This window comes from Triticum urartu, chromosome 3 (genome assembly GCF_003073215.2).
Source record: "Triticum urartu cultivar G1812 chromosome 3, Tu2.1, whole genome shotgun sequence".
Lineage (NCBI taxonomy): Eukaryota > Viridiplantae > Streptophyta > Magnoliopsida > Poales > Poaceae > Triticum > Triticum urartu.
In genome coordinates, this window is record NC_053024.1 from 6,414,057 (window position 1) to 6,438,664 (window position 24,608).

Sequence of the window (24,608 nt, forward strand, 5' to 3'; positions counted from 1 at the left end):
TCATGATCTGAAATTTCAGACAAGTGTTAATTTCACCAAGTCTGAAATCTGTTTTGCATTTGCGTTTTTGCCATGCTTGTTTGAACCTCATAATGGATGAATTGGCCGTGGCTCAGTGGTAGTATTTTGTTAAGCATCTTGAATTCTTCCCTGCCATGTCTTTTGTTGTCATGTTTGAGTGCTGTAGCATGTTCATTTCATTGCATTTAGATGCCTACTTGCTGTAAATCGCAGACCGGTGTCATATTTGAATCGCTTGCCATTTCCAAACCGTAACTCCGATTCCGATGATCTTTATATCATTTTCAAGCGATTTCATCCCCTCTTTCCAGTGGCATACTTGATTTTCCAAGTTGAAGCCAGGTTCATGCATTTCCTGTCATATCTTGCATTTTGCATCCCGCACCGCATCCCGCATAGCATACCATCATTGCATCTTATTGTTTGAGCTTGCACGTGGCTGATTGTATCCTTGTTGCTTGTTTGTCTTGTTTGGGTAGAGCCGGGAGACGAGCTCGCTAACGAGGAGCCCGTTGAGTTTGCTTTTGAGGATCCAGTCAACTCTGACAGCTTTGCAGGCAAGATGATCATACCCTCGAAATCACTACTATCTTTGCTATGCTAGTTTGCTCGCTCTTTTGTTATGCCAATGCTACGATGCCTATATTTTGCTTGTCAGCCTACCAATTGCCATGTTGAACCTCTAACCCACCATGTCCTAGCAAACCATTGATTGGCTATGTTACCGCTTTGCTCAGCCCCTCTTATAGCGTTGCTAGTTGCAGGTGAAGATTGGAGCCGTTCCTTGTTGGAACATTTACTTACTTGTTGGGATATCATTATATGGCTATGTTATCTTAATGCATCTATATACTTGGTAAAGGGTGGAAGGCTCGGCCTCCCGCCTAGTGTTTTGTTCCACTCATGCCGCCCTAGTTTCCGTCATATCGGTGTTATGTTCCCGGATTTTTGCGTTCCTTACACGGTTGGGCTATAATGGGAACCCCTTGATAGTTCGCCTTGATGAAAGCTTTTCCAGCAATGCCCAACATTGGTTTTACCATTTGCCACCTAGCCTCTTTTTCCCTTGGGTTTCCGGAGCCCGAGGGTCATCTTTATTTTAGCCCCCCACGGGCCAGTGCTCCTCCGAGTGTTGGTCCGAACTAGAGTCCTGTGCAGCGCCCCCTCGGGGAAACTCGAGGTTTGGTTTTAGTTGTATGGAGCGCTCATCTGAGTATGCCCTGAGAAAGAGATATGTGCAGCTCCTATCGGGATTTGTCGGCACATTCGGGCGGTGTTGCTGGTTTAGTTTTGACCTGTCGAAATGTCTTGTTGTACCGAGATACCGAGTCTGATCGGAACGTCTTGGGTGGAGGTCTATTCCTTCGTTGACCGTGAGAGCTTGTCATGGGCTAAGTTGGGACTCCCCTGCAGGGATTGAACTTTCGAAAGCCGTGCCCGCGATTATGGGCAGATGGAAATTTGTTAATGTCCGGTTGTAGATAACTTGAACTTAACTTAATTAAAATGAATCAACCGTGTGTGTTACCGTGATGGTCCCTTCTCGGCGGAGTCCGGGAAGTGGACACGGTGTTGGAGTAATGCTTGCGCAGGTTGTTCCTCTAGATTCTCGCTCGTGCTTTGGCTCCTCTTCTCGCTCTCTTTTGCGAATAAGTTAGCCACCTTATATGCTAGTGGCTTGCTGCAGCTCCACATATATTTGCCTTCCCCCTTCCTATAAGCTTAAATAGTCTTGATCGCGAGGGTGCGAAATTGCTGAGTCCCCGTGGCTCACAGATACTATAACTCCAGATGCAGGTCCAGGTGTTTCCGCTCCAGGTGACGAGTACGAGCTCAAGTGGGAGTTCGACGAGGACTCTCAGTGTTACTATGTATCTTTTCCTGATGATCAGTAGTGGTGCCCAGTTGGGGTTTGATCGGGACCGTGTCGCATGTTGGGTTATTTTCTATTTTGGCGCCGTAGTCGGGCCATGAGTGTTTGGATGATGTATGTTATTTATGCACTTTGATGTGACGTGGCGAGTGTAAGCCAACTATGTATCTCCCCTTTTTATTATATATATTACATGGGATGTTGTGATGATTGCCTAACTTGCGACATTGCTTTCAATGCGGTTACGTCTCTAAGTCGTGCCTCGACACGTAGGAGCTATAGCCGCATCGAGGGCGTTACAAGTTGGTAATCAGAGCCTTCCCCGACCTTAGGAGCCCCATTGCGTGGCTCACAGATACTATAACTCCAGATGCAGGTCCAGGTGTTTCCGCTCCAGGTGACGAGTACGAGCTCAAGTGGGAGTTCGACGAGGACTCTCAGTGTTACTATGTATCTTTTCCTGATGATCAGTAGTGGTGCCCAGTTGGGGTTTGATCGGGACCGTGTCGCATGTTGGGTTATTTTCTATTTTGGCGCCGTAGTCGGGCCATGAGTGTTTGGATGATGTATGTTATTTATGCACTTTGATGTGACGTGGCGAGTGTAAGCCAACTATGTATCTCCCCTTTTTATTATATATATTACATGGGATGTTGTGATGATTGCCTAACTTGCGACATTGCTTTCAATGCGGTTATGTCTCTAAGTCGTGCCTCGACACGTAGGAGCTATAGCCGCATCGAGGGCGTTACAAGTTGGTGGTACTGTCCTATTTGAACATGGTCACAAGAGTATGACATGATACATGGATACACTTGGATGAGCATAGCTTTAAAGAAACCGTCTGGCGTATTCTGTAACATCATTTGTGCCATCTATAAAGTTGAAGCATTACCTATATGAAATCTACAATATTATTGATTACCATATGTATATTTGAACCATTACCTATATATGAAATGTATCATATTATTGATTCAAATTTTCATCTTTGCTATGTGGATGTTACTATGAAAATTAACGAAAAATCCCCGCAGCAACGCGCAAGGAATCATCTAGTTTTTCTAGTAATTAGCCTTGTTAATCTTTAGGTGTGGTCTTTTGTTTTCGAGCACCAACCTTCACTTGTCTAGCTACGTATGTGCGAACATGTTATATTTGTTTTATTTGTATACGAACAAGTTATACAAATAAAACAAATATTCTGTGTGAATCTCGTCTTACGGAGGAGGATCGAGCTAAGATAATCACTGTTATGTGGGCTATATGGACATCCCGCAACAACATAACACATGACAGGATTAGTATGGAGCCGGTCCAATCCTTAAAGCGCATCAGGGAAACACTAATGTTGTTAGAGCTACCGATGGAGTATACCAGAACTCTACCTGGCTATGGGTGGAGATCACCAGGCCCAGACTACATCAAGATCAACACGGATGGTAGTGTCTCTCCGACTGAAAACAGAAGCGGGGCAGGTGGTGTTGCATGCACTTCCTCCGGCTTCATTGCTGCCTGGAGCAAGCCGCATGAGAATATCACGGATCCATTAATCGCAGAAGCGCTGGCTCTGCGAGATGGTGTCATCTTCGGCAAGCTTCGGGGTTTTTCGCGGGTGATCTTCGAGGTCGACTGCTTGGAGCTGGTTCAGCTCTGGAACTCGCGACAGTTCTCGCGCTCTCTTATAGCGCCTATTCTTCTCGAAATTGGAGGGCTAGCCTCTTCGTTTGTTTACTTTGATATTCTTCATGTACTGAGACAATCCAACACATCAGCTCACCTGTGTGCGAAACATGCAAGCACCCTAGGCGTGTCTGATTGTTGGATGAACTCCCCCCCTGGTTTCCTCGTGACCAGCCTCATGGCTGATCGCGCTGGAGCTGCTAGTGAATGAATAAAGCTCGATGATTCCCGCAAAAAAAGAACAAGTTATACATATTAACACGACCTTATTCTATTACCAAGTGAAATTCTTCATGCACATTTCTACTCCAGATACTCATGACATTGTTCTACAAACTTTTACATATTTTGACTTCAAACAAATCTTATATACGGGACTAAAAAGGAGCGGAGTGATTATTTTTTATATGGAGTTGATCCTCCTCTATTATTTGAACAAACTCCGCCACCATGCCCTAACTCATCTTTGTGACTTAAATATGTATCCGCGAGCATGGAAACGCTCGCAAAAACACACCTCACAAATTCAAACTTACATGATCAGGCGCATATGGAAATTGGATATCAGTTAAATGGAACTATCATTTAATTAGGAGTCTCATATGGCCATGCCGAAACAAAGAAAGCAAATCGACATGCCAATGACCAAGTGAATTTCTTCATACACATTGCTATGTGATTTGACCAAACTCCGCCACCATGACCCAACTCACCTTTGGTAGTTTACCTAAATATGCATCGGTGATCATGCATCTGTATGTAATCGTTCACAAATTTGATAAACACACATGAGAAATTCAGATTCATGAGACCTGGTGCGTTTGGAATTGCATTACTAAAAGTCATTTAAATGAATCTTTCCAATTAGTTAGGAGTCTTTATATAGCCATGCGGAGAAATAAAAAAAAACAAATCAACATCTCTATGATTTCACCAAACTCCACCACGCCATGGCCAAACTCATCTTTGCGACTCAAATATGTAATCGACGGGCATGGAAACGTTCGCAAATTCGATAAACACACTTCACAAATTCAAACTCACAAGACCGGGGTGCATATAGAAATTGGATATCACACTTCGCAAGCTTGAATGGAACTATCATCAATTAATTAGGAGTCTCATGCCAAAAACTAAGATAGCAAATCAACATGCCAATCAATGTTTCTTCCTTGTGTCGTGCCAAGGATCAATCAATTGCCTAATAACTACAGTAGCCTACTAGTGAAAACAGAACGACGGAAATCGATCGTGAACTGGCCTGGCGGGTTCACCGCCACGGTCACTCGGCATCAGCCTCCGCCGGGGCATCAACGGCCTCACCGCCACCGTCAGCCTCGATTGCGGCCACCGCGTCGTCGTCGTGTGGGGCATCAACCGGCGCGACGGCCGCTCCGTGCAATGACGCATGGATCTCGTCGATGGCGGCTTGGGCGTGCGGGGCGTTGTGCTGGAGGTAGTGCACGACGACGAGCCCGAGCGGGCCGTCCGGGTGATCAGTGACGACGCCCAACTCGAGCGCCGGCGAGCGGAACGCCCACAGGTCGACCATGGCCGGCTCCAGCTCCTTGGGCTTGGCCTTGGGCTCCACGTGGAGGTTGTTGGCCTTCAGGAACTTGCCCCAGCCGACGATGAGGCGGTAGGCGCCGTTGCAGTGGAGCTTCTTGCAGGCGAGGTCGTAGGAGTTGCCGTCGCGGTCGTAGGCCTTCATGTCCACCTTGATCTGCTTCTCAATCAGCTGCTTCTCCTCCACGGTCAGCACATCGTCCAGCCCGTGCTTCTTCCATTTCTTGCAGGACATGAGCAGCCGGCTCTGGTCGAGCAACCGGTCCGACTTCGACAGCAACTTCCCGTAGATGCGAACTGGGGCGGAGGCGTTCAGGCTCTTCAGGATCTGGTGCAGACTTGCGTCGACGACGGGGATCGACTCCAGCGAGAGGTCGTCCGGGCCGGGCCCTGCCGCCGCCGCCGCCGACGTCGACTTCATGCCGTACCAGAACAGGCGATCCGGGAGCTCCTTGCGGGTCTTGGGCTTCTTGCTTGCCCTTGCTGCCCTGGACGATGATCTTGATCTTGATAGTGGCACGGCCCTCCTTTCCAGCCAAACTGCGCCGGTCGAATCCAAGAACGCGCGGCCGTGAAGCTTCTTGCCCTTCTTGCCGGCTCTGGCGGGCGACTGAGGCAGGCGCAGCGGCGGGCTCTGCTCCGCGGCCTCGCCCTCGGGCTCTCCCGCGGAGGAGCCGGAGGATCCACCGGCCGGCGACGACGTCGACTCCATGCCGGCCAAGAACGCGCGCCCCTGACGTTTCTTGCCCTTCTTGCCGGCTCTCGCGGGAGATTGGGCCAACAGCGCGGCGCGCGGCGACGGGCTCTGGTCCGTGGCCACGGCCTCGTGCTCTCCCGCCGCGGAGGAGCCGGAAGATCCACCGGCCGGCGACGACGTCGACTCCATGCCGGCCAAGAACGCGCCCCCCAGACGCTTCTTGCTCTTCTTGCTGGCTCTGGCGGAAGATTGGGCCAAGAGCGCTGCGCGGAAGATTGGAATGCGCTTGGAGGAGATGGGGTGGTGTGCTCGGGATTCGACTCTCGGGATTATTTATAAAGAGCGGGCGGCAGGAGATAACTGAAACTTCAATACTTTTTTTTTGACGGGACTGAAACTTCGATACTAGTCGTTGGGTTCTCTGTCTCTCCTCCCTTCCAAAACATATGTACTCTAAGACCGTCTATATTCTCGGTACACCAAATCCGACCCTCAAACTCCCGCGAAGGCGGGCGCATCCGTGAACATTGATCGGTCACACCTCGAAAAATCATTTACACAACCACATACCTTAATTATGAAACCTCAAATCCATACAATTACGTCAAACCTAATCTAAGTGGAGGTTGTCCGGCTCTGCCATGCCCATCTCCGGCGGCTGGCTGCGCCCCTTGACATGTTGCTCCGGTCACCGGGATTGAGTAGGACATGCGACGCGCACCGGTTCACGGGACTCGAGGTGCTACCGTCTCCCATGACCTACTCTTCCTGGTCGGTGTCCGGGGCCTTCACGATGTTGGTTGATGAGAGGTCTATACCTTCAAGGAGCATTCCGTTGTGTTTGGGGGAGGCCGACACCATACCCTCAGCTCGTTCTCTTGCTCCCTCTGCTTGACACGGTGGGCACGCCGCGCCATACCTTCAGCGAAAGGGCCGCAGATGGCCTCGTCGTTGGTTCGACAACGTAGGGGCTAGCTGCACGTCCGCCAAGGCGTTCAGACACCAGATGGAGCGCACCGCCTCCGGCGAGGCAGCGACGACGCATCGCGCATCTGATCTACGCGCCATTTGGGCGGAGGTGATTGATTCACTCTCCGGATGGCCCTAATGGTCCTGTCACACAAACTAAGGACATGCTCAAAAGCTAGTGATTTCTATAAAGACTTATTCAAAAAAGAGGATAGTAGTGGGTTCAAAATCAAGACTGACTTCTTCTCGGCTGAGGAAAAAGTCACCCCAGCAGAGAATGAAGCTCTTGAAGCACCCTTCTCTTAGGAAGAAGTTAAAAAAGCAGTGTTTGACTCTTACTCAGATGGGCCCCCCGGCCCTGATGGTATCCCCTTCTTCTTTTACCAACAATTTTGGGAGCTGATTAAAACTGACCTAATAGCTATGTTTAATGATTTCCATTCAGGTAAATTATATATTCATAGGCTTAACTTTGCTATGCTCACCTTGATCCCTAAGGAGGCTGATGCCACTGCTATGAAAAAGTTTAGGCCTATTAGTCTGATTAACTGTAGCTTTAAAATCTTGTCTAAAGTACTCACTAATAGGCTTGCTAAAATTCTTTAGAGACTGATAGCTAGCAACCAATCTGCCTTCTTGAAAGGCAGATATATCTTAGAAAGTGTGGTCACTGCTCATGAGGTGGTGAACTCAGTCTATGCTAGGAAAAAACAAGGTTTGGTTCTAAAACTAGACTATGAGAAAGCCTTTGACAAAGTGGATCTCAGTTTTCTCCTAGATATGCTTAACAAGAGAGGATTTGGTAGTAAATGGATTAGCTGGATTCGCTAGATTACTCATAATGGCTCTGTGGGGGTCAAGATGAATAATGTAGAAAGTAGCTTTTTCCTTTCTGGGAAAGGGCTCAGACAAGGAGACCCCATCTCTCCCCTTTTATTTAACCTCGTAGTAGATTTCCTTACTAAAATGCTGTCCAAAGCAGCAAATAGTGGCTTGATTGCAGGGGTATGCACTGAAGTGTGTCCTGGGGTTATTATTTGCCTGCAGTATGTAGATGACACCCTTCTGTTTTTAGACAAAGACCTTACTCATGCCACCAACCTCAAGTCGATCTTGACTTGCTTTGAAAAAGTTTCTAGGATGAGGATCAATTACAACAAAAGTGAACTCATACCCATTAACATAGTAGATGATGAATTTGGTCCTTTCCTCTCAATACTGGAATGTAAGGGAGGTGAATTTCCCATTAAGTATATTGGGATCCCTCTTCACCATGATAAGCTTAGAAAAGAGGATATTCAACCCCTAATAGATAAAATTATGAAAAGAATTGCTGGATGGAGAGGCAAACTCCTCTCATACAGGGGCAGACTTATCCTAATTCGGGCCTGCTTGGCCAGCATTCCCATTTACTTGCTCCCCTTCTTCAAATTCCCTAAATGGGCCATTGAGATGATCAATTCTCAAATGGCCAATTGTCTGTGGAATGACTTTGAAGGACATAGGAAGCTGCACCTAGCTAACTGGAGGTTAGTGTGCATGAAAAAAGATTTTGGAGGGCTGGAGATTCCCAACCTCCAGGATATTAACCTATGCCTAATAGGGTCCTGGGTAAAGAGATATTATGACGGTGAAGGGAAACCTTGGAAAATGATCATTGATCATAAATACATGGCTGGTAAAATTAATAGCTTTGCCCCCAACCTGTCATCCCAGGCTTCCAGATTCTGGAAAGGCATTAAATCTACTATCCAAGCACTGAAATTTGGATACAGATGGAAAATTGGGTCAGGTGCAAAAGTCAGATTCTGGGAGGACACCTGGTTTGGTACCTCCCCCCTGTCTGTGCAGTTCTGGCCTATTTACTCCATTTGTAATGAACAGACTAAAAGTGTTTGTGAGGTTTGGGATGAGAATCAACTCAAACTAACTTTTAGAAGAAACTTCGATGACACCCTCATGGAGCAATGGCACCAGCTGGTTGAGATTGCTGGAAGTGTGACCCTTACCGATGATACAGATGCTTTGATCTGGCAGCTAGATAATAAAGGAATTTACTCCACTAGTTCGCTTTATCATGTTATCAACTTTAGGGGGGGTGCAGCCAGTCTATATTCCAGCTGTTTGGAAGCTTAGGACTCCCCCCAAGATTCACGTCTTTCTCTGGCTCTTTGATAATAACAAGTTGATGACTAGGGATAATCTTAGGAAGAGACAGGTTATCAAACCTCTCGGCTGTGTTTATGGCACTGAGGCAGAAACAAACGCGCACTTATTCTTTGAATGTGTGGTAGCTAAACAAGTCTGGCCCCTTGTCTCTGCCTTCTTCGAGACAAATGTGGGGTTTGATTATGAATCGATTGCTAAATTCTGGGTAGCTAATGGCAAGCACTCTGCCCTTAATACAGTTAATGCATCTATGCTTTGTTGTCTTTGGAAAAATAGGAACTCTATTATTTTCAATAACACTTTGTGGATCTCGATTAAACAGGTAACGAGACTGATCCTCAGGACAATCAAAAACTGGACAATCCTGTCCTCAGGCAAGAATGCAGAGAGGCTGGAGGCCTTCTCAAGGCATCTTCGAGCTTCTTACGCCGCCCCCTGTTGATCAGTGGCTGATGAAGGAGTTGCTGCTGGGAGCCCCTCTGGTGGATCCATGGGACAAGCTGAAGATTTCGGACGGCAACAACAGCTTTGCTTCGCCATCCAAGAAGCAAGAAACAGACGCAATCACCTTCTCCAGCCCAACTTCGACCCTGACGGCGACCTGGTCACCCCATGCGACGGCAGCCCCTCGGTTGAAGACTCGCAAAGCCTCCCAGGAGTTGCGCTGCGCCTAGTTACTTTCTATTTTAGCTCCCTTGAGTGTGTTTAGGGCATTCGCCTAAGTTGTAGTGCTTTTACTGTTTCCTAGCGCTGCACTCTTTTATGTTCCTTTCTTTCTGGCTTTTCTGCTCAATTGCTCCTCTCAGTGAGCTGATTGTATGACACGAGTTTGATTTCATTCGAGCAATGGAATCGGGGAGTAGCCTCCCTGTTCTTCTAAAAAAATCTAAAAAAAAATCATCGAAAGTGCAAAGGAATTCATTGATTCTGAAAAAAGTTCATAGAATTTGAAAAAGGATGAGGAAAAAAAAGGAGAAAGAAAAATAAAAACCGAACTGACAGCAACAATAAATAATAGGACTGAAGTATTTATTCAAAGAAGTGGACATGGCTTGGTGGCTAGAACTTAGTGCTTTGCAGCGACGTGGTTTTGGGTTCAATCCCAAGATCCTGCACTTTTTTTGACGTTTCTCTGAAAACAGAAGGAAATAAAAACAAAACAGGCCGAGCCCAGCTAACGCGGCTGCAGGCGCCCGTTTGCAGATTGCACTGTAACGGGCGCCTGCAGCGCCAAATAGGAATTGCCCAAGGTTCTATGCAGTGCCTTGGTTTGCTACATCGGGTCGGCTCGCTATGATGGGCTACTCCAGTCGGGAATGGGCCGACACAATCGACCGGAGCCCAGTACCGTGGAGCAGTCTGAGGGCCGTTGGAATCAATCACGTATAGGACCCCTAAAAAAAGGAATAAATTACGTTGGGGTCACCTTGTAAACAATGATGGTTCTTTTTCAGGTGCATCATCGATAGTATTCACAAACCAAGGAGATCCGGCTACCCTCGAAGCAATGGCGACCAGGGAAGGTTTGGCGTTAGTCCAAGATTTGAATGTGCACCGAATACATCTAGCGTCGGATTGCCAAGGTGTGGTGGCTGAGATCAAATCTGGGAATGGATCGGCTTATGGTGCTATCATAAAGAAAATTAAGTTATCTATTCCTTCTTTTATTTCATGTAACATAGTTCATGAGTTTAGGAGCTCCAATAAGGAGGCTCACAATCTAGCGAAGCATGCATTAAGATTCGGGCCTGGGCGTCATGTATGGCTGGGCCATCCGGAAGGTCTTTCTTTCGTCCCTGTAAACATTGTGACGGGATAAATAAAGCTTCGCGAGATTGCCTAAAAAAAACCTTGTAAACACAAACCGCCTGTGTTCCAGCTGCTTAATTAGTCTTCAACTTGGCGTTATCCGCTGCTCGGACTAAAACTACGAGCCAACAGAACACTCCCGGCCGTATGTTCCTTCCCCGAGCTAGCTACATCTTTTGCCTTGCCATGGCGGCGTATGTCGACATGGAACCCCTCTATTTATGAAAACCTATTCGTATTTTAAAAATATTTATGTTTTTCAAAAAATATTTTACATTTTCAAAAATTGCATTTAAAAATAAGGTTTGCTCTTTTTCCAAAAAATTGCCATATTTTTCAAAAAAATGTTCTCGAATTTAAAAAAAGGCTCACATTTCACAAATATTTTTCCATTTTCTAAACCGAGTAAGAAATCAGCCAGAAAAAGACGCTCGCCCAAGCCCGGTTCACTACAGTGCACTGGTTCTATGATGGGCTAGCGCAGTTTTTTTTTGTTTTGAGAAACATGGGCTAGCCCAGTTGGATGTGTGCCGTGCGAAGCGCCCGACAGTTTTGACGGAACAGTTTTTTTTTTGACGGGGTTTTGACGGAACAGTTTGTGAGGGCCGTTGGAATCGATCACGTTGTCTACGTCCGGCTCGGACTAGAACCCATCACCGATTATTAGTATGTTGTCCTGAAGAAAAAGATTATTACTCCTACTTTAGTATATAAGGACTTGTAATATGTATCTCCTTGTAAACAAACCGTGAAAAGAGATCAAAGAAGAAATAAAATACTACTACTACTAGCTGCGTGCCATCAAATCGCCAGTGTTCCAGCAGCTTAAAAATAGCCTTTGTGTTGTAGTAGGAGTATTACGTACGTGCGCCGCCGTAGCGACATGGAACGCCAACGACACAGCGAGGTGGACGCCGGAATATGCCGCCGCCGTAGCCCACGTCTCCATCCCCAAATCCACGGCAGTGACCAGGGCGCCGCACCGGCCAGCCGACGCAGCACACGTCTCCGTCCCCAGACCCACACGAGCGACAAGGGAGCCCGACTGATCCACCGCCGCCGCCGCCGCCGCGGCACCTTGCTGGAGAACAACGATGATATGCTCTGGGAGATCCTACTCCGCCTTCCGCCGCAGCCGTCCTCCCTCCTGCGCGCATCCACGGTTTGCAAGTGTTGGCGACGTGTCGCCACTGACCCCCAGTTCCTCCGCTCTTTCCGTGCTCACCACCGGAAGGCACCCCTCCTCGGCTTGCTCGTGTGTGGCACCAACCACGAGAAGGAATTCCACTCGGTCATGGATCCTCCCAACCGCATCCCTCCGAAGCGCTTCACCCTTGGATGCTACAATAAACTACTTTACTATGTGCTCAGTTGCCGCCACGGTAGGGTCCTCATTGAAGACATCAAGAGTAAAGAGGTCGCTGTGTGCGACCCCATCACAGGCGAGCAACATCGTCTGTCCGTTCCACCAGAGTTGGACATGAACAATCTCAGCGGGGCCGTGCTATGCGCCGCCGGCGAGCAGGGCCATGTGCACGGCAGCTGCCACTCCAGCCCCTTCAAAGTGGTCATGTTGTCCATGTACATACATAATAATCGACGACCTCTGATCCGTGTATTCTCCTCAGAGACCGGCAAATGGGGCAATCTCATCTCAATAGAGACTCAACCTAAGACCATGTATGGCCCTTGCAGTTCCAATACCCTTGTTGGTAATATCATTTACTGGTTGTCCAGATATGTGAGAGACGTTATAATTGAGTTTGATTTGGAGGGGCAGAACCTTACTCTGATCAAGGGGCCTCGCAGGATGAATGATTTTAGCATATTCCGGTGTCAGATTATCCAGATAGATGATAGTATTGTTGGTGTTGCCATTTTATCTTACCATGACATTCAAGTGTGGCGGAGGGAGGTCAATTCTGAAGGTGTTTCCATATGGTTGTCCCAAAGGACAGTTGCATTGCATAACATTCTTAACACCCTTCCTCAAATTTCGGAAACGATACCATGGAACAAACTGATGGGGTATGATGAGGATACGAATGCAATCTTTTTATATATGCACGATAGTGCCTATATGATTCAACTCAAGTCAATGCATTCCACAAAACTTGATGTACGATATTCTAGGGAGTACTATCCTTTTAGGAGTTTCTACCTACAAGGTGATCACTCATCCTTTGTCTTTATGTACTAGGAGTAGCCTAATCTGGTTATTTTTGTAAATGATTGCTCACATGGAATTATTGTGATTCTTAATTGTTCACTTACACTTGAACTTACTATGCAAATTCTAGTAATAAAAACTTAGTAATTTTCCCTATGCTAGATGGATGAACTCATAGCGACATTATTTTAGTATGTATTATCTTTTGATATAGTTGTTTTCTTTCCTCGAAAATACCAAATCAAAGGTTGAATGTTAACTTAGTTGATACTATGTATGAAATCTCAAGGCTAGATATTTTGTATCCATTATTATTTCTTCTGATTTTGTTACTAAACTTAACTCCAACAAAACAACTTCGGTTCAATACATGCTTACTAAAATCTTAGTGATTTTGTCATTTGTCATGGCCGTTCATGGCCCCTCCTATAGGTGAATATTTTTCATAATTTTGGTAACACATAGAAATAGTTTTATTTGTCATAATTTTATCTGGTTGATATGATGAAGAATGAGTTTAGATGAGAAAATTCTAGGCTATGCCTTTTCTTCATCTTCTCACTAGCTAAATTCTCCATTATGAGGTAGCTAAGTGACTACTTTTATGAATATTACTTACATTTTATAAAAGATGTGGCTTTGTTTATTTATTGCTAGTATCTATAGTGACTTATAACACACCTATAAAAATATGTTATATAAGTGAATTATTTTGCTCAGGCTATACTTGCCATCTCATCTTTCTAATTGTCTCATGTTACCCTCTCTTATCAATTTGTCTTTATCGTTGAACTGTTTTTAATTGTCAGACTTCTTATGCTTCTAGGCACAACCATTGCTGGTGGAACTAATGGAGCTAAAAAGTTATGATGATTTCCTGGTTTGATGTGCTAATGTGCTAAAATGGTTTAGCAGGTAAGAAGATCTTCTTAATATAATTTGTGAGTTTTGAAATGTTTGATTTTTCTCTTTGGAAGATATGTGACAGGCAATGTGGGTAGCGTGCACCCTCAAAATATTGCCCATGTGGATGAGATTTGGATCCGCACATGCTAACAACATAGACAAACAATTAAAAGGGTGACAACGCTACGTGTTGGAGCATAAATGATATGTTGATAATCCAGATCTTATATGCCATAGTTCTCCCTTCATTTTCAATATCATAATCCATAAGTTGAAAGTAATATATTAGTAGCCCATTTTTCTATTACACACATTAGTCGGCTCATTTAACTCCATCACCTACAAAATTTATGTGAAAAGGGTGAAGGATTTCATACTCATAGGTGCTACAATTAGGTTTTATCAGTATCTGCATCAGGTTACTAACAAATTAACACTTTTCTTTTCTCCAGGTGAAGGCTACTACATTTGTTAGTTGTTACCAAGTTTCTCGCATCACATCAAATGTGGCCGGCGGTGTTTATATGTTATCTTCAAAAATGTAATCGTGCCTTAGTCTAGTCAAGTAGGTAATGTAGCAAGATGCTTTTGAATACCTAACTTGGGGTATTTCAACTTAATTATCCAAGTATCATTTCAAGTAGGATCTCATCATGTCTTGCCTTTTCTGCATGTGTGTGTTTGGCAGTCTTCTCTTCAGCCAGGACAGTATCTGCCCCCAGGTTTTCACATGTTTGTGTGCTCACCTTTGGTTTGAAAAGAATGGCATCGCTCCTCAGACATGGTTCGAAAATATTTGTTGCTTGTGCTTGGCAGCTCTACGAATGCCAGGATGCTGCTCTATAATTTTATTTTACTTCTACAAATTCTAGATCTGTTGGAGGTGAAATAAGCATCATATCAACCGAAATAAAGCCCCATAGGAACAATTTTAGACAACAACAAGTCTATAATCGCAGTCGCAAGAATACATACAACATTCTAAGATTGTAAATATCTGTTGGAATTGCAAGCCATTTCAAGTGAGGGAGCAGAAAATCGTTAGTACCCTCGATAGGATGGCGAACATGACGGGATGTACCAGAACGGAGCCCGCATGCACAGTTTAAGGTTCGCACCTCTAATGAGGAGTAATACCCTATGTACTGTTTGGAGTTTGTACTCATGGTGGGATAGCTCACCGCTCCATGGACGCCCCCTCGCTCGCGCATCGCCCCGCCTCACAACACATCATCCTGATCACGCTACCCGTCCACCACCATGCGCAGTCACCATCTTCCGTTTGCTTTGAAAGACCGCCAGCTAGTGGTACGACGTCTCCCAGGGTGCTGCGACACGGGCCAGGCGTGATTCCATTGCTTCTTACCCAAGGTCATGGAGGGGCAAGACGAACCAGGCTGGGCACACCCGGTTCCTCTGCTCCAAGCCTCTAGGCATTGGCGGTATGTGGGCCATCTATCATTTGGTCACCGGCCAACCAGTATGCCATATCGTGGAGCCCGCTTGTGTCTTTCCTCTACTCGGCAACCGTCATCAATGGCGAGGAGACTTTTCCATCTGTAACGACGTCTTCCCCTTCCCCAGGACTCGACATTCTGGTTTGGCACATAGCTTACTGTTGTTCTTCAGAAATTCTGTGTTTGGTGACACTAACTACACAGCCCGCTGACTAAACGCATGTACAGTCCAATGTTCGAAATGGCCCACACTTTTATATTCTTAGTAGCCATCTACAGCCATCCAATATCCAATAAACGCTTCTCCTAAAAAACAAAGAAACCCTTCTTTGCAGGTTATCGATGATTCGTGCTTCACTTCCTCTCCCCACGATCTCAACAGGAAACTGATGGATTTCCGTTTAAATTGGGTGCTCCACTTGAACTCATTTCATTCACATTGTCCCCCATACTAGTGGGTGTCTGCCATGCCATACCACTCATCCAGCTACCAAATGGTGAGCAACTCCCTCCCATGTGCTCCTGGACATATTGCCGGTTGAATCACAAATTTTGACCTCCTTAGATACAGGACGAACTGGACATCCGGGGGCCCACCTTGATTGTTCTTCGTCTGTTGCATACCCAGACACCTTGGATTTATGACTCCTATAGGTAGATATTGTTGTCACCTATTGCTTATTCTGATTTTTTCCTGTGCTTGATTAATATATGAACTTAGTTGCTATTTCTAAATTTTTGTATGCTTAACTAATTTCGCGCCATGACATATACTGGTTGGATAATAAATATGGACTTCCATAGGTGTTGGAGAAATATTACGCCCAGGTAGTCATCTTCATTGTCCTACAACTAAGATGTAACGCCCCAGATATAACTTTCCCAATTTGTACTCCAACTCTTGCCGTTTCCGGCATTAAGTTATATTTATTTCTTGGGTTCGGGTCTTTGTCTCCGTGTGTTGTTTTTGTTTTCATGCATCTCATATCATGTCATCATGCGCATTGCATTTGCATACATGTTCATCTCATGCATTCGAGCATTTTCCCCGTTGTCAGTTTTCCATTCCGGCGCTTCGTTCTCCTCCGGTGGTCATTTCGAGCTTTCTTTTGTGTGTGGGGATTAAACATTTCCGGATTGGACCGAGACTTGTCATGCGGCCTTGGTTTACTACCGGTAGACCGCCTGTCAAGTTTCGTACCATTTGGACTTCATTTGATGCTCCAATGGTTAACCGAGGGACCGAAAAGGCCTCGTGTGTGTTGCAGCCCAACACCCCTCCAATTTGGCCCAAAACCCACCAAACTCTGCTCCATGTCCTAGAGCGTTCGATCACGATCGCGTGGCCGAAAACCGCACCTCATTTGGACTCTCCTAGCTCCACTTATGCCTATAAATAGGACCCCTTCGTTTTCGGATCTCTCTTCCCCCGAAACCCTAGTCTAAAAAAAACAGATCCGCCGCACCGACGGACACGTCCGCCCCCGGCCGGACGCGTCCGCCCCGCACCCCGCAGCCACTTGCGCCGTGACATGTGGCATCGCAGCCACCGCCGCCGCTCTGACCCGGGAAGCCCAGCCGGAGCCCCCGAGGCCCGCGCGCTCCCCCGCGCCTCCCTCCGCTTTGCGCCGCCGTCCTCCTCCCTGCCGGCCGCCGCGCCGCCATCGCCGGCTTCGCCGGCTACCTCCTCCGGCAGCCTCGGGCGCCGCTTACGCCGACGGACGCCGCCCCTCAACACCGGCGAGCGCGCCTCGCCGTCCGCGCCACGCCGCCCCTCGGTCCGGCCACCGCCTCGCCTTCTTCCTCTCCGGCCACGTCGAACGCCCGCGACCTCAACTCCGGCGATGAACCTCGACATCCACGCCGTGAACAGTGCACCGGATCTCAGATCTGAGATCTGAGATATTTTGAACCCTAACGGTTGACTTTTTCCCTCTCCCCCTTAATTTTTTATGCTATCTTTGACCTGCCATATCTCCGCATCCGTAGCTCCGTTTTGGACATATAGTATATCAAAATGTTCGTCTCCACGAGTACATCATTTCATTCCATTGCATCATTTGCATTTGAGTTCATCTTGATGCCCGAAATGCTGCTAGAAGGAGGCTTCATGAGATAATTGTCAGATCTGCTAGTTCATCTTAGACTTTTGTCATTTTTGCCATGATTATTGTGTGCATGATATGCCTGTGAGTCCTTCATATGATTTGTTAAGCATTTTGTCTTATTTCCAGAGGTGCAACCCATGCATTTTTAGGATGTGTGTGTTGAATTGTGCAAGCTTGCAAAGTGAGGCACCCGGGAATTCTGTTTTCAGAGACTTAGTTAATTTCACTTAAGTCTGGGTTTATTTAGTTCATGATGCCATATGTTCAGCTTGTTTCCTAGTGATCCGTGCCTCTTTTGAGGGTGATCAGTAAAGGATGTTTGTTACTCATGTTATGCTCTATCCATCCATATCTTTACTTGAAATTATGGAGCACCCTAGCTTGAGTCAATCGAGCTCTACTTTTGCTTCATGGTGAATCTGGGCAGATCGTCAACTTATTTGCGATTTTGCCGGAGTTATTGTTATTGATCCGTGCATGCTATGCCATTGTTCTTGCCATGTCTAGCTTGTATTTTGTGCCTTCTTAATGGATGTATAATTGCCTTGTCATGACTTGCACCGTAGTGAGTGCATCGAGCTCGTTTACATGCCTTCGTGAGTTATATTTCAGCATGTCTCAGTTTTCACTAAGTCTGAGAACTGATTGTGTTTGAGCTATGTTCGTGTGCTCGTTATTATATTTTGTGAACCCTTTTGGCCCCAGGTCACTTTGGGTCTTTTGTTAAGCTTGTTGAGTAGCTGCATGCCATGTTCTTACTTGTCATAATCAGGTCATGTATCATGTTGTTTTGCTGCTCCGAAGAGGGCTTCGTGATCTGAAATTTCAGACAAGTGTTAATTTCACTAAGTCTGAAATCTGTTTTGCATTTGCGTTTTTGCCATGCTTGTTTGAACCTCTTAATGGATGAATTTGGCTGTGGCTCAGTGCTAGTGTTTTGTTAAGCATCTTATGTACATCCCTTCCATGTATTTTGTTGTCATGTTTGGTGGCTGTAGCATGTTCATTTCGTTGCATTTAGATGCCTACTTGCTGTAAATCGCAGACCGGTGTCATTCTTAGAACGCTCGCCATTTCCAAACCGTAACTCCGATTCCGGCGTTCTTTATATCGTTTTCAAGCGATTTCATCCCCTCTATCCAGTGGAACACTTGGTTTTCCATGTTGAGGCCAGGTTCATGCATTTACTGTCGTATCTTGCATTTTGCATCCCGCATCGCATCCCGCATTGCATACCATCTTTGCATCTTATTGCTTGAGTTTGCACGTGGTTGATTGTATCCTTGTTGCTTATTTGTCTTTTTTGGGTAGATCCGGGAGACGAGTTCGCTAACGAGGAGCCCGTTGAGTTTGCTTTTGAGGATCCAGTCAACTCTGACAGCTTTGCAGGCAAGATGATCATACCCTCGAAATCACCACTATCTTTGCTATGCTAGTTTGCTCGCTCTTTTGCTATGCCAATGCTACGATGCCTACCTTTTTGCTTGTCAGCCTCCCAATTGCCATGTTGAACCTCTAACCCACCATGTCCTAGCAAACCGTTGATTGGCTATGTTACCGCTTTGCTCAGCCCTTCTTATAGCGTTGCTAGTTGCAGGTGAAGATTGGAGCCGTTCCTTGTTGGAACATTTATTTAACTTGTTGGGATACCATTATATTGCCATGTTATCTTAATGCATCTATATACTTGGTAAAGGGTGGAAGGCTTGGCCTCTCGCCTAGTGTTTTGTTCCACTCTTGCCGCCCTAGTTTCCGTCATATCGGTGTTATGTTCCCGGATTTTGCGTTCCTTACGCGGTTGGGTTATAATGGGAACCCCTTGACAGTTCGCCTTGAATAAAACTCCTCCAACAATGCCCAACCTTGGTTTTACCATTTGCCACCTAGCCCATTTTTCCCTTGGGTTTCGCGGACTCAAGGGTCATCTTATTTTTTAACCCCCCCGGGCCAGTGCTCCTCTGAGCGTTGGTCCAACCTAGAGCACCGTGCGGGGCTGTCCCTTGGCAACTTGGGTTACGTTGGCTCCCGTACGCTTAGCTTATCCAGTGTGCCCTGAGAACGAGATATGTGCAGCTCCTATCGGGATTTGTCGGCACAGCGGGTGGTGTTGCTGGACTTGTTTTACCATCGTCGGAGTTGTCTTGTTGTACCAAGATACCGAGTCTGATCGGAACGTCTTGGGAGGAGGTCTTTTCCTTCGTTGACCGTGAGAGCTTGTCATGGGCTAAGTTGGGACTCCCCTGCAGGGATTGAACTTTCGAAAGCCGTGCCCGCGGTTATGGGCAGATGGGAATTTGTTAATGTCCGGTTGTAGATAACTTAAACTAAACGTAATTAAAATGAATCAACCGTGTGTGTTACCGTGATGGCCTCTTCTCGGCGGAGTCCGGGAAGTGGACACGGTGTTGGAGTTATGCTTGCGCAGGTTGTTCCTTTAGTTTTTCTCGCTCGCGCTTTGCCTTCTCTTCTCTCTCTCCTTTGCGAATAAGTTAGCCACCATACATGCTAGTCGCTTGCTGCGGCTCCACATATATTGCCTTATCCTTCCTATGAGCTTGAATAGTTTTGATCGCGAGGGTGCGAGATTGTTGAGTCCCTGTGGCTCACAGATACTATAACTCCAGATGTAGGTCCAGGTGGTTCCGCTCCAGGTGACGAGTACGAGCTCAAGTGGGAGTTCGACGAGGACTCGCAGCATTACTATGTGTCTTTCCCTGATGATCAGTAGTGGTGCCTAGTTGGGGTTCGATTCAGGGCCTTGTCGCATGTTGGGTTCTTTTCTATTTTGGCATTGTAGTCGGGCCATGAGTGTTTGGATGATGTATGTTATTTATGTACTTTGATGTGACGTGGCGAGTGTAAGCCAACTATGTTATCCCTCTTTATTATTATATTACATGGGATGTTTGTGATGATTACCTAACTTGCGACATATGCCTTCAATGCGATTATGCCTCTAAGTCGTGCCTCGACACGTGGAAGATATAGTCGCATCGAGGGTGTTACAAGTTGGTATCAGAGCCTTCCCCGACCTTAGGAGCCCCATTGCTTGATCGTTTTTAGCAGCCGAGTTGTGTCTAGAAAAATGTTTTGAGTCACTTAGGAATTATATATCGGAGAGCTTAGGAATTCTTTTTACTTCCCAGTCTCCTCATCGCTCTGGTAAGGCATCCTGACATAGAGTTTTGACTCTTCTCTTCTCAAATTTCACTAAAAAAATTTTTAGGATCACGCGAGTATCTTGGAATCGTTCTGATGGCTTATGATGAGAATACTGTCTTGGTGCCTCCTGTCAGGGGTTTAGTGGAAGTGTCCCGGGGAGTTGAGCTCTGTGGTGTTGTCATCATAATTTTATCGTTGCAATTCTGGAATACTTGAGATATGTTCGCCGACATCGAAAATCTCTTTTATGCAGTTCGTTGGTGAGATAACCTCGACGCCACCCAGTACTGGGGCGGGAGTTCGGGAGTATCGCCATAACTTGTATAACGGATACTTTTTGAAGGTTGAGGTAGATGGTTTCCGAAGGTTTCTTGGTTATGTGTTGAAGGATGGATACAGCTGGATGTAGGTATTGCTAGTTTGGGTGAGATATTATGCTTCCCCTGTATCCCCAACACCTGATTGCATAACCGGAAAGTTTCGGGAGTTTCGTAGGTGGGAATTCTCGTAGCTCTAGTTCTTCTCCACGGATATTGGTTTGAGATTGGGATTTCTTACCGATTATTCGTTCTTGAGCCGTACCTTGTTGATTTAATTCTTCTACCTTCATTCTTCATGGCTTCGCAATTTAGGGATATGTGACCGCTTCAAGAGAAATGCATTCGTTCATTTTGTTCGGATGTGAAGACTTTATGTTGCAATTTTCATTCCATTGGTTTCAGCTTCATTTATCTGTCTATGTGCTAACGGTGGTCAACCTCTTCAGGATGGCTCCCGCTAAGAGCACCAGTCAGAACCAGAATCAAGATCCGCCACCACCTCCACCTCCTCCGGAAGCATGGCAAGCTGTGATGGCCGCTACTAATGCAAACACACAGTTGATCATGCAAATCCTCCAAGAACGCAATCAAGGCAGTCAAGGGAATCAAGGCAGCAATCAGAACCACTTTGCTACACTGAACCAGTTCCTTGCTAATGGTCCAAAGACGTTCAGCAATTGTGTTGAGGCTTCCGATGCTGACGATTGGCTTGTGGATCTGGGCAAGCATTTTGAGTGCAGCAACGTCAGGCCTGAAGATTTCGTCAAGTTCGCTTCCTTCCAGCTCAAAGATCAGGCTGCAGAATGGTTCCAGCAGTACAAGGATTCCAGAGGTGGACTCTTGATCACTTGGGATGATTTCCGTCAAGATTTTCGAGCTCATCACATTCCTCAAAGTGTGGTTGAAAGTAAGCGTTAGGAATTTCGCAATCTGAAGCAAGGCTCTTTGTCTGTCTATGACTACAACAAGTTGTTCCATAAGCTCGCCCGCTTTGCCAAGCAGGATGTTCCTGATGAGAAGAGCATGATCTACCAGTTCAGGGGTGGTCTCTGTGAAGAAATTCAGCTCGCTCTTGTCCTCTTTGAGCCGTTGAGATACGATGAGTTCTACAACATGGCACTGAAACAAGAGGCTGCTCAGTTGAGGTGTGATGCTTCCAAGAAGCGAGCCAGAGATGCTACTTCTTCCTCCTCTACTCAAGTGGCCAAGCAGCAGAAGTATTGGCTTCCTCCTCCTCCGTTCCGTCAGCCGTATCAACAGAAGAGCAAAGGTGGCAGTGGTTCTTCCCACCCACCCAACCCTGGCTTTCAGAACAAGTCTTCGTCTCAACCTGCAAGACCGAGTGCTCCGTACCACCGTCAGCTCTCAGAGGTCACATGCAACAAGTGCCAAGAAAAGGGTCACTATGCCAACAAGTGTTTCAACCAGAGGCGTCTTCCTCCTCCTCCTCCTGTCTGATTGGCAAGTACAGCAGTGGTCAAGCATAATCCCAAGCATGCCAAGGTCAATATGGTGAACGCAGCTCAGGCAGAGGACTCGCCAGATGTGATCATGGGTAACTTTCCATTTAACTCTTTTCCCGCAAGAGTTCTTTTTGACACTGGTGCATCGCATTGTTTCATGTCAAGATCATTTGTTTCCAAGCATGACTTTGTTTCACAAATGTTGGGTAAACCTATGGGAGTGGTTTCTCCGGCTAAGTCTATGAGGGCTACTTCAATAGTTCCGGATGTTTCTATCATGATGGGTGATTTCAAGTTTCTGGCTTCTCCAATGTTTTTGGTAACTCGGATATTGATCTTATTCTCAGAATGGATTGGCTTTCTAAGCACAAGGCTCAGCTTGATTGTGCAGCCAGGCAGATTCAATTGACTCATTCGTCTGAGGATGTAATTGTCTTTGCCGCAAATGATGATACCATCCGTCTGTTTTCTCTCAATGAGAAGGGTGAACTGGATGCTATCTCGCAAATTCCAGTCATTTGCGAATATCAAGACGTCTTTCCAGAAGAGCTTCCAGGAATGCCTCCGCACCGGCCAGTTGAATTTGTTATTGATCTTGAGCCGGGCACGGAACCGGTGTGCAAACGTCCTTACAAGCTCGGACCTGAAGAGTTGAAGGAGTTGAAGAAACAACTCGATGAACAAGAGAGAATGGGTCTCATCCGGCCTAGTTCTTCTCCGTGGGGTTGTGGTGTTTTTTGTGTGAAGAAGAAGGATGGATCGGACCGACTTTGTGTTGATTACCGTCCATTGAACAAGAAGACCATCAAGAACAAATACCCACTTCCCAACATCAATGAGCTATTTGAACAACTCAAAGGTGCTCAAGTACTCTCCAAGCTTGATCTCCGTATGGGCTATCATCAGATTCGTATCCGTGAGCATGATATTCCCAAGACGGCTTTCAGAACAAGCTTTGGTTCATATGAATACACTGTCATGTCTTTCGGCCTCGTCAACGCTCCTCCGACGTTCTCTCGCATGATGAACTTCATCTTCAACGCCTACACCAATGACTTTGTTTTGGTCTATCTCGACGACATTCTGGTTTTCTCCAAGAACAAGGAAGATCATGCCAAGCACTTGCGTTTGGTTCTTGATAAGCTCAGGGAACATCAGTTCTACGCCAAGTTCTCCAAGTGTGAATTTTGGCTCGATGAGGTTCTTTATCTTGGCCATATCATCTCTGCCAAGGGCATTGCCGTGAATCCTGAGAAGGTGTCTGCAATTGTGAATTGGGAACCTCCTCAGAACGTGAAGCAACTCCGCAGTTTCCTCGGTCTCGCAAGCTATTGCCGAAGATTCGTTGAAAACTTTTCGAAGATCGCAAAGCCTCTCTCAAATCTTCTTCAGAAGCATGTCAAGTACGTTTGGTCTCCGGAGTGTGATATTGCTTTCAACACTTTGAAAGAGAAGTTGATCACTGCTCCAGTTTTGACTCCGCCTGATGAATCCAAACCGTACGAGGTCTTTTGTGATGCCTCTCTCCAAGGTCTCGGTGCAGTTTTGATGCAAGAGAAGAAAGTTGTTGCTTATACCTCTCGCCAGTTGAAGCCTAATGAGAAGAACTACCCCACTCATGATCTCGAGTTGGCGGCAGTTGTGCATGCTTTGTTGACTTGGAGACATCTTCTATTGGGAAGAAAAGTGGATATTTTCACTGATCACAAGAGTCTCAAGTACATCTTCACTCAGCCTAATCTCAACCTCAGGCAAACTCGATGGGTCGAAATGATTCAAGAGTATAATCCGAGTATTGAGTATACTCCAGGCAAGGCCAATGTGATCGCTGACACTTTGAGCAGAAAAGCGTATTGCAACAGCCTGATTCTGAAGCCTTATCAACCCGAGCTTTGTGAAGCTTTTCGCAAACTGAATCTTCAAGTTGTTCCTCAAGGTTTCCTCGCCAACCTTCAAGTCTCTCCTACCTTAGAAGACCAGATTCGCCAAGCCCATCTTCTTGATGCTATGGTGAAAAAGGTGAAGATTGGGATTGCCAAGAGTCAGTCCAAGTACAAGTGCTACCGCCTTGATGACAAGGACACTCTCTTCTTCGAGGACCGAATTGTGGTACCCAAAGGTGAACTTTGTAAAGTGATCATGAACGAGGCTCACAATTCTCTCCTCTCCATCCACCCTGGGAGTACGAAGATGTATCAGGACCTCAAGCAAGCTTATTGGTGGACTCAAATGAAG